The sequence below is a fragment of the Chinchilla lanigera genome, unplaced genomic scaffold, assembly GCF_000276665.1.
Source record: "Chinchilla lanigera isolate Chin_1 unplaced genomic scaffold, ChiLan1.0 scaffold00003, whole genome shotgun sequence".
Classification (NCBI taxonomy): Eukaryota; Metazoa; Chordata; class Mammalia; order Rodentia; family Chinchillidae; genus Chinchilla; species Chinchilla lanigera.
In genome coordinates, this window is record NW_004955404.1 from 48826395 (window position 1) to 48838416 (window position 12022).

Consider the following 12022-nt stretch of genomic DNA (forward strand, 5'->3'; position numbering starts at 1 on the left):
AAAAAAAAAAAAAAAAACAATGAATTGAAATCTAATTCAGTTTTGATGGACACTTTCTGAAGAAAGGATAGATCTTTTGGGGACTCAAATATTATTTATTGTGGCCCTAAATGTAGACTAAAGCAACAATGCAGGATAAACCTCCAGAAGAGAAAAGAAGGAAAGAAATACTGCATTATCAAGATCAATAATTTGTTGTGGGTCTGTTTTATCCTAAAAATATTTTTTTTTAGTTGAGCTTTTAGTAGAATCATGCAATATCAAGTCATAAATTGTAAGCAATGTATCATGGTACACTACATTACTGTGTCAAGATAGAATGACTTTTAAGCAACCTCTCTCCTCTGACCTCCTCAATCTATTTGCTTTGCCGAGTTGTATTTCCCATGTCCCGTTTCACACTTGCTATACCAAATGTAAAAGATTACAAGTGTGGTGAAGACTGCATCCATGTCAACTTCTCTTTGACATTTTTAGACAAATATTGCTTTGCATATATTTGGAAATATCAAGTTGATCAGATAAATGAGGATAAATATACTTTTAAATCTATTTTAATACTGTAGCAGAAATGTGTATTTTTCTGACTTCAATTATATTTTTAGCTATAGAAGTATTAATCCTAATACTGTCAATGTAAAGAGAGGTTTTCAAGAAAATAGAACTATAATTGTATTACACTCTGATCAGAAATATAAGCATGCTACAATAACCATCTTGGACTGATCATGATATTTTACTTTCTCATGGTTTTATTTTTATCTCAGAAGTTAATGATCTTAATTACAGGATGAATGAAGATAGATTCTTCACTGTAGATAAACTATATTCCATAGGAAATATGATTGATTAATAAACAAAAGTGGGTAACAGAGATAGCCTCTCTGAGGATATAGGAAAAAAGTGCTCCTGTGGCTTTGGAAAAGGAATACACATATTTCATTCTAAATTTTCTTTCTAGAAAACTCAATTATTCCAAGAGTTAATATGGATTCTTAAAATTTTTGGTTTTAGCAGTTTGCTATAATATGTGATATTGTATTAATACTCCTTTTATTTCAATTTGGTCATTGCAAGGAAGTTATTTTAAAGCTATCATTTATGAGAGTGAAGGAAAACCTGTGGGACACGTCATAAACAAACAAACATACGTTATAAAGAATTCAGGGAGATTAAAAACTAAATCTTTATTGAAGGTAAAAAAAGAAAACATCAGCACAAAAGTAGTGACCCTAACACAAAATTTAATAGTCAAATGAAATGTTCCAAGTTACTCACAAACAAAGTGAAAGTTCAATTCTAGGACTTCAGAGAACAAAAATGTCAAAGCATCATGTCAAGAGCAAAGTGCTACCCAGGAATGCTATACAAATTGAGAAATACTGTAGATAATAGTCAATATTATTAAAAGTCTCACCACGGGAGGATGTAAGATTGATCTTTGGGACTCAATTCTGGTCAAAGACTCTATTTCTCAAATAATACACAAGAAATACAGAGTGCATGTTAGTTTTGGAGAATATAGATACCAAGGAATCACATTTGAAGTATGTTCAACTACTCAATCTGATTTATTGTCTTTTATCCTGCCACTAACACTGGTAATTATTTAGGGCAATTTAATCCTGGGGCCTATAGACTGTTCATGGAATAATGCTAGTGTCTCATAATCCTGTCATATTTTAATAGGAAAAATCCCATGAATAGATAGACAGATGACCTTTGTGATTGTCATTACCTGAGGTAGTGTTCTGTTAAGGATGTGAAACCTACAAATGGCCAAAATTAAGTGTTCCACCATTAGAAAGAATTTTAGAAACACAAACAAAGATTTCCTTATGGTACTTTTACTTGCTCTGCCATATGTGCTGCATTATTCACACAAGGAGACTGTGGTGCCCTTCAAAGACTTCCAAAGGTGTGACTCAGAGAGAGACAAGAGTATCACAGAGAAGCCTTAGTAGAACAAAGATTACTGTCTCAGAAAGAAAAGTGAGTAAACAATGACTTATAAAATAGTGGCATCCATATCAGGTACATAATAAGTACTGTAAGTTCTTCTAACCTGATAAAACAGAAATTATTGCTGAAATAAATACAACATCTATCACCGAACAACATAATACCATACATTGAGCAGGCATCTTTAAATCATAATAGTTATTTCCAAGAATTGAGGCAATCATTTAGCATTAGATAATAATTCACAATCACAAGTTAATTTTGAGTACTTTGATTTTATTCCATCCTCCTGATGATTCTTTGACACAGATGACATTACTGACATTAGTTTGACAATAATGACAAATATATGAGTGTATTGCTGAATTTGCTCTAGGTAAGTCTTTCAAGTGAAATCCATTGCTTTAAATTCCCATGCTTTACTGATGAATCAGTAGGTCAGTAGGTTAACAATGTATTCATATGGGATTGGATTGGAACTGGATGAAAAACCATTACAGTTAGGAAATAGTGGACCTCAGAGAAATTAAGCAAATTGTCAATATTTATTGTGAGGTCTCTAATTAAGACTTCACTCCATGGAATTCTACTTCTAGAGAAGCATTAGGGAAAACAAAATAAAAGTAATATGCTGTTAATAATTTAATAATGTATTTAGAATTCATTTATATATGAATAATTGAATCAATAGGCTTAATAAAGAATATAAAAAGTATTCTAGTATCACCCTATTTACAAAACTGATCATTATGTACCAAATATTTCGCGTAAATATGCGTTTTATAACTGTTAGAAAGAACTTGGTTAGTTTATGACACTATATTAAATAATTAGATAAATGTGGACTCAAAGTATGTTAGACGTAAAACTTAATTACAAAATTAAATTACTCTGCATGTCAAAAGTTTCCAAAATAAGTAATGAAATCCTACTTCATTAAGAAGTTTAACAGTTGACTAGTTGGGTCATACAGGAAAGATCTAGAGCAGCAGGAAGCTAAGGAGGAATTTGTCCACTAACACTCTGGTGAAGAGTCGCGTCAGCAGGAATATCTATCATGTACAAGGTCATCGTGGTTTTTACATTAGGTTAAATACATCAATTAATATTTTCAAGTCATTGTAATTTGAAATACAAGTAGACATATTTAGCAAGATGGAGATTATAAGGCTGTGTTCGAAGATAAATGTTCCCCACTCCGTTACATCCCTACCTGTTTAGCCTCCAGTAATCTTCCCTTTTGTTTTTGTTTTGTTTTCTGGGACTTCACTATATTATTAGGGAGATTTGTAGTTGATAAAGTCTTAACTTGGAAGTGTGAATAAGTTTGGTTTACATTACTGGCCCATTTACTCTGGCTGTCTAATTCTTTTTTTTTTTTTTTTTTTTTTTTGGTTTTTCTCCAGTACCAGGAACCGAACTCACGACCTTACGCTTGACAGGCAGGCGCTTTGCCGCTGAGCTAAATCCCCAGCCCCTACTCTGGCTGTCTAGATGAATGGCTCTTAGTCTTAGCATATGACATAAACATTATCAGTTCACCACATTTTGTCTCAGCATTGTGAACTGGCAAGCAACTGTATTCACTGGAAACAAGAAATATATGTGACTTCTAGTGCCAGCCACTGGATTCAGCAGAGGCGTGAAACCACAGTTAAAGGCCACGGGTAATATCACGGTTGTCACACGCAATTCAGCAAACTAAAGGGCCAAGTTACCCTCAGAGAAGTCTAGTCAAGTAGATGCCTCAGAGATGTTATTAAACTCAGTGCTGGCAGACAGATAGGAGATCTTCATGTGCATAGTGTTAGCCACACTATGGGAGATTTAAGATGTAAACTTCTGCATAAACATTATCATGTGAAGGCAGACAGTGATTTTCTTTGGCAGACAGTGTTACACGAAGATCTTTGAATATGTGTGCAACAGAAACCACAGGGAATGTGTTAGTAGTAACGTCCTTGAGATACTGCAGTGTGGAACAATATTTCTTCCTTTAAATTTCTAAGTGTATGCTTTCCAAGCTGTGGAGAACCACCACATTGCCCTCCTTGAGATCCAAATGTAAATGTGCTTACTTGCAAGTAGCACAGGCTGTATAGAAGTAACTTCTATAAATTGACTTTTGGTTTGAATAGGTAGTCTGGCTGAGGCTGTGTATATGTCTTCATGGAAGCAAGTGGGTGGAATGTTGGGCCAGCATTACTCCCTGACAATGGCCATAGTTGAGCCCAGATGAGGAAGTCATGAGTCTGTGGGGTTAAGATATAAGAAAATTGAGGCCTGTGCGACTCCAGAGAAAATTCCTTCCCAGAACTGAATAAAAAACAGATTACACGTTAACCACAACCTGAGTCTGGCTATTCTAATCCTTTGGCAAGAATGATTTTTTCCCCACTTTTACAAAACCTTCCCTGCCTAGACCCTTATATAGCACATCCAGCCATAATACCTTCACCATTTTGATCAATAAATACCAAGGTTCTGGCTGTCTCATGGCCTTTTGTTCCCTGTGAACAACTGGCCATCCCAGATCCCCACTGCATACCATTTTGTTTCTTGCTCTTTCTTTTCACTGTGTGCATAACATCTTGTATGAAATTGGGTCTCACTGCAGGGGTCCCCAGTTCAAAGCACTACAGACTGATCTCAAATTGGTGCTGCATTTGGCATTTCCTGAACAAATGGATAAATATCTCTTTCCACTCATGCAAAGAATAGGACTTTGGTCCCTCCTCCCAAGGTTTAGGGCAATGCACACGCATGTCCTTAACACCAGGGCATGAGAGGCTGGTTATTATTTACTAGTGGTGAAAAAAAAGGTAAGTGGGTTATGGAACAAAGCTACATTCCAAAGATCAGGATTTGGTTTATTCTAAAAGACCATATTTTGGTTTATATTTATTAAATTCTAAGTTTTTAAGTTTGAACCTTGCCTTTCAGCTTCAGTTTATCTTGAATGACCTAAAATATGATGCTAGTAGGATATAATTATGGGATGGTGTAAGAAAGTGAACCTTTGAGAAAAAGTTACATAACTCAGATTTGTGAGGTAAAGAGAATCTCTGGAGAATGCAACAAGTGTTTATATTTTTACTTTTGTTCTGGGTCCCAAGAATGTTAATAGCAAGTCTAAAAACAACCTTAATTTTCCAGAAGACTAAAAATGCCTATATATAAAAGCTCCTCAAACTTATATCAGTAGGTAAGGTACATAATCAAATCTTCACTAGAAGGCCAGAAACCAACTGAAAGGAAAATTTAAGATATACTAGATAATGACTAAGATTTCACAATTTTCTCTCAAATGGCATTTTAAAAAATATGAAATATTTAAAACTATACATATTTATAAATATAAAATATTTATAAATTATTTTTTAAAAATATGAAATATACATGGAATTTCCTTCAGATGCAAGAAATGTAAAATCCAAAATTACCATCATACTGGGAGATTTTTATTTCCAAAAAATCTTGAGGAAGTTTTAGGTTGTATGTTATGGATCCTGAAGAAATGGTACCCATACAGTGGTACTGGACAGGGTTAAAGTCACTCAGATCCTACCCATTCACTTACCACTGAACAGTTCTTGGGGCTGGGCAACACTGGATCTAGGAATGTGGCATTTATTTGACTGCCCTCTTTACAAGGTTGAAGTTGGAATGTTTTCTAAACATTGTAGGTGAGTATCTAAGCCAGCAATGTGATGATTTTGCTAGTGTAATTACCTGCTTTTCACTATTATAAAATATGAGACAAATAAAAATCTATAATTCAATAAATAAAACTTTTCCATTGAAAATGAGTAGGAAGTCTAATCATTCTAATCATAAGTACACTGGATTGTAGTAATTTAATAAATACTAAAGATAAATAAATAAATAGAAAAGAGCAAGATGAGAAATTAGGAAAGAGGAGGCTTGCACTTTCCTGAAACACCAATTTCAAATTTCTTAAGTCCAGCCAAGTTTTTCATTTTTTTAAACTTTACTTGCAGAATGATATTTTTGGGAAGCACCATGAACCTTTAAGTTGTGGGCTTCAGTGAGAAGCTCTGGGGTGACTGAGGAGACTGTGGGACCCTTGCTCTCTTTCCATTTCCTCCCTCACGATGTAGCCACTCACATTAAGAGGTGTCTCACACCGCTGACATTGCTGCCTGTACCAGAGGCCATCCGAGCAAGCAAGGTCACTTGATCTTGGTGATGAATCTCAAAACTTTGATTAAAGAATTCATTTCCACTTATAAATTAATCCCTCAGATCTTTTGTTATAATGATGTGAAGTTGATATACATTTCTACATGGATTAAAAATTATATTAGAGTCTACACAATTTCATCTTATTTTTAAGCTTCCTCTGAAGTTATTCAATAGTGAAACAGTATAATTTAGGGCAGAGAATAGAACAGGAATTTAATTTCAACTTTGGATAAAAAAACTTAAGAATTAATTAATAGTCTGTATGAGGCTTCTGGGATCAGAATATTTACTGGTTTCTATTGCTCCCAGGAATATCCAAAGATGTAGAGGTTGATACTGGAAACTGACTTTACAAATTTTGTCTTGTTAGACCTTTGATATCAAACAAGAGAAAAATGTTAACTCAGATGCCCATAATCTCAATATTTAAACTGTATTTAATAATCCAACTTAATGAAAAACACAAGCCCCATTCAAAACTAGTAATAGCAACTATGATGCTTAAGATATATCTAATATATCCATAACTTCATATTTCATTTTATTAGAAAGAATTTCTGATTAACAAGACACAGGAAAAAAACCCTCAAGGCACACAATTATATTGATACTTTTATTAATATAATTATACTTTTTATTGAAACATACATATAAGATTTTAGAAAATTAACAATAATAAAGCAAGTCTCATATACCAATACCCAGTTAATTGAAGTTTAATATTTTTGCTTGATTCTCTGTCTCTTGATTTCTTTTCTCTTTGGTTGCATACATTTTGTATAATGAAACAGAACAAAATTGTACTCCTTCCTTTCTGATATTATATGATAATACTTTCCAGTTGGGATTAATATCAGGAAAGGAGAGAATATGTATGGATGCTGTGTAAATATCCTACCTTGTACCAGCATAATTGGCCTGGATAAATGTAGACAGGTAAGGAAGACTTTGCTCAAGTTGGAGCATATACTACAAAGGCAGGAAATTAGAATGAACACAGCACCACTGGAAAATAAAAGGCTGGAGAGTTATTTAAACATTAGGGTAGAGACAATCTTAAGCCTTTTTTAGTCTTAATTGACTTTATCCAAATGAAAAGGATGATTTCTTCTGTCTTCATGACAGTGAGTAGTTGTACAACTTAAAATTGCCTGCTGAAGCCAGGCACTGGGAAAGAGAGCCTTAACCTCTTTGGTAATTGCATTTCAAAAAGGCTGTTCACCAACCTTCTGAAAAAGGATCAGCGCTGTAAAATTGGCAGGAGACTTTTTTAGAAGACTTCCTTCAGAGGAAGCAGAAAAAATGTGCAATTCTGGGTTTTCTAATGTAAATATTTTATGGAAATCTGGGTAGGGAACTAGAACCAGTTACAGTAGCTCCCTGAAAATAAGAACTAATCGGGAAAAACACCAGAACTTGATTTTTCAGTGTGCTCACAATATAAGCCCTATGCCCAAAATAAGCCCCAGTTAAAGATCATCAGCCAAACGGTTGTACTTAACAGGTCCGTTGTAACACATGACAGACATATTGAATGATAAAATCACAGTATTAATCTATTACTAAAGGTCAATAAATATTATTGACATTAATATTTAAATGATAATATAAGTTATAATTAAGCATTTGTGAATTCCTACATGGGTGCTGTCTTAGTTATTTTCTTGTTGTTGAGTAAAAATACCCAACACCCATAAGGTAAAGGGGGAGAGGTACTTTAGCTTACAGTTCGTGGAGGTTACAGTCCCTAATCAGCTGGATCCAAGGCTGGATGGAACATGGCAGTTGGGAAACAGTTCATGGTGGCAGAAAACAGCAACAACAAGTGAAAGACAAGATTCTTTCTGTGCCTTGTATTGTATGCAGGCTACTTGCGCTAGAGTGGGTGCATCACTCACAGCCTTAATCCCGGCATCAGACCATGAATCAGTCACAACTCTAGACTCAGCAACCTGTGAAATCCCTACCCGCCATGACTTCCTGAGGCTGTAGGGGGATATTTAGACACAAACCGCAACAGGTGCCTTTGGATGAGAAGTAAGCACTATGCAAAAAATGATCTTAGGACTTATGGTTGAGCGACAAATTAGAGTACAGAGACGATGAACGAAAATGTGCACACTTGATAATGAATGGGTGTGGTTGTGTCTCCTATGAGCCCTCCTAATTCTGTACATCATTGTTCCAATGATATACAAAAAATAGGCTATAGGGACAGGGAGCAGAGCTCTATTGCTGGACATGAGAGATCATAGCCTAGTGTTCTACAAGAAACAGAGTAGTGAGAAATTCAGGCTGGAATTCTGAGGTGTGGAGAGTTATGACAGTGTGTCAGAGGACATTGCTGTATCTGAACAAATGTAGATTTTGTAAGTGAATAAATGAATACATGTAGATTGTTGTAATGAATACATGTAGATAGTGGTAATGAAAAAATAAGACATCCCCTGAAAATAAGCCCTGTTGCATTTTTAGAGCATAACTAATATAAAAGGCAATCTTATTATGAGGGAAACATGGCAGTAGCCTGTCTAAAATTTGGTTGACCTGAAATATATCTAAAAACTGTCTAGCTATTTACAAAATTTCTCCCACTGAATTTTTCAATGATTGGTTATTTTCTCCAACATTGTTTTTCATATGAAGTGAAATGGTGATTTTATGACTCCATTTAGTATATTTGTTTGATTTCAATGTCATTTGATTATTAAATCTTTATTTTAGTTTGTAATGGTTACTAATGTTAAATGATCATTTTGCTTTTCAGGGTTTCTTTTTAATGTACTATTCTACTATTCTATATCTGCTAGTGAGTAATCTGTTGTGAAGAAGAGTTACTTATTTCTGTTTTAGCTATCCAGAATATATATATAATTATTTGTTACATACTAGTGTATATATATATATTTGTATTTTATTCAATTATTTACAATTTATAACTATTCATGTTGCAGGGATATAACTCACACTCTGTTAGATGTGCAGAGTTTGTGTTTCAGGATTATGAAGAATGGAATCAAGGACAAAGGAGGTGAAGAATGGGAAATTTTATAAGATAGAGCTCCTCAGAGGGACGAAGGGACTCAAAAGTGGGGAGCCACTCAGCCTCTTTGCCTAGGGGTTTTTATACAGTAAAACTATGTCATAGGTTACCCTGGGTCAAACTACAATGAACCTTCCAGATTATAAATTCAGTTATTTAGGTAATGTGGATTTAAAAGGGAAAATTATGTATTAGGGGTACATAGGATGAAGAAGAACGGCATTTCTGGAAGGGGTAGGAGAGAGGATGAGTGTGCTGTGGTCATCCAGCTACATGTGCATTATATTATCTCTATGAGTTTGCTGTAGTGCTCACTGGGCCAGATGTTGCTAGTTAGAGCACAGCCTTGGAATGCTTGTCTGTGGGGAGGTTTGCAGGACCAGGCTTCATGTCTTTCTCTTGGGACCTAGTTTCTATCAACAGCCCTTGACCATAGGCCTGGTTTACCTCATCCCTGTTCTTACTCTATCTTGGGCCTGGCCCATTTCTGTCTATTAATCTAACTTAACCATCTGTAATACTTTTATTGTCATACTAGTGTTCCCTAGTAAATTCAATGAATTTCATGTATCTATTATCTCTTAAACTCTTGTTTGTCAGAAAAAGATACTTCAGCCGGGCATGGTGGTTTACGTCTGTAATCCCAGCACGTGGAAGACTGAGATAGGAGGATTACCGTGAGTTTGAGGCAAGTCTGAACTACATAGCAATACCTTTTCTCAGAAAAACAAAACAAGAAAGAGCAGATATTTCAGGCTTTTCTTGTAATATTCATACCTTAGCCATCACTGAAAGAATTATTTTCTCCAAGGAACGATATTTAGAATTCATATATGTACTAGTGTAATAATATGTGTGCATTAGCCAGTGTGGTCTTGACTGCAGGGCTGCCTTTGCGACTGGGCAGTTTCAGCAGACAGAGTTAAGTCAGGTGACTGCTTGACTCCTGTGACTGTCCTCATTCCATATATTTGTATCACTTTTTCCTCAAGGAGAAACTTGATGCCAAAACACGATATACGACTAGTACATTTATCCATTTCTTCATTCCCACCATGTGCATGAAATCACACACAAATTTATTCAGATAAATAAATATTTTATATTTCCTATATCTATTCAACTACAATAAGAAACTATATTAAAAAGGACCATATTCCTTTGTAAAAATTCCTTTGAATTGTTTTAGATTGAATATGTAAAATATTGTGATAATATAACTCACATTATTCTGGCTTGATCGTCCACTGTGATTACATAATCTATTTGAAATGAGTTTTTTTTTTTTTTCTATTTACCTTAAGTTGAAAGGAGCACCCCATCTATACTGATTTATTTTATATAGGTGAAACAATAATATATTTCTTAAATTTAACAATGTAAGAAAGCAATACTGGAATAGGTGTTATATTTTTCTCATGTCCTTGACTACTTTTTTTTTTTTCTTTTTTTGGTACCGGGAATCAAACTCAGGACCTTGTGTTTGCCAGGCAAGTGCTTATGCCACTGAGCTATATCCCTGGCCCCTATACTCCTCTCTAAACACAGTCAATCAGTTTCCCTGATTACAAATTTAGTCTCACATTTCTTTTCTAGATTATACCCACTTAGCCACACACACACACACACACACACACACACACAGACGAATGCACAAACACACACATTTATCCCTGTTTATTTACACAATTGAAGTTTGCACTTAAATTTTTCTTTATTTAATAATATATGCTGGGGAACATTCTAAAGTGGTTCACTCGTTCTTACACAGCTATAGTACAGCTTTGCATATATTTACCATAGCTGGACAGCTAATTTCCTATATTTCTACTCCTTGGGAATTAAAAAAAAAAAATACCAGCAGTACTTTGTTCGTGTAAAATTGTCCCATTGTCACAGCAGTTTATGTTAATAACGGATAAAGAAAACACTTGTTTAACAAACACATAGCCTATTATTTTCCTTTATGTTATAAAATGTTACTAGAACTAAGCTATTATGCTATCTTTCTGATAAATGAACTGTTTCTAAATAGATTTGTGTGAAGTATACTTTACGTGAATTTCTACAGACCTAAAATCAATAATACTCTTAGTGCTGACTGGACTCATGGATTCACGTCTCTGTGTATGTCTAAGTGTCTGTATATGTGCATATAGAATTAAGAAATCCGCATGATGATTTAGCAGTTCACATCTGAGCTTATCCATTAGCTTACATTTCTGAAGTAGTTTATTTATCTATTCAATAGTTAACTATTAAAAATTTTATCTCTCCCGGCTGGTCTTGTGTTCATGTAATTTAGGGTGAGTGATCTATTATTACTTAGATTTATTGACTATTTTATTATTTTAAGCACAATAATTAATTAAGCTGATCAGATAATTCTTAATAAATCATTAGTATTACACACAGTCATTTGTTTTGCCCCTCAGTGTTCAATGAAACTTAGGGTACTCTTGTCTATTTTTGTACCTGTATTATTTAATCAAGGAATTCAAAATGAAAGTTATTATAGTAGAACTAGAAATCTATTGATGAAATAATTTAACTACAATGTTATTATTTCACTTTTATCATTAGTCATGAAAGAATTATGACCAAGAAAAATTATTTTATTTGTTAGATTTTAATTCTGACTTTCACATTTTGGGAGTTATGATAATACAGTCTTCTACAGAAATAATTTAACGGCTTAAGAATTTATTTAAAAGAATTCTCAAAGAGTGATCACAATAAATAAGAAAATAAAATGTGTTGCTATTGGCCAATGTCTTAAAGACCAAAATATTTCCCTGTAAGAGCGACACT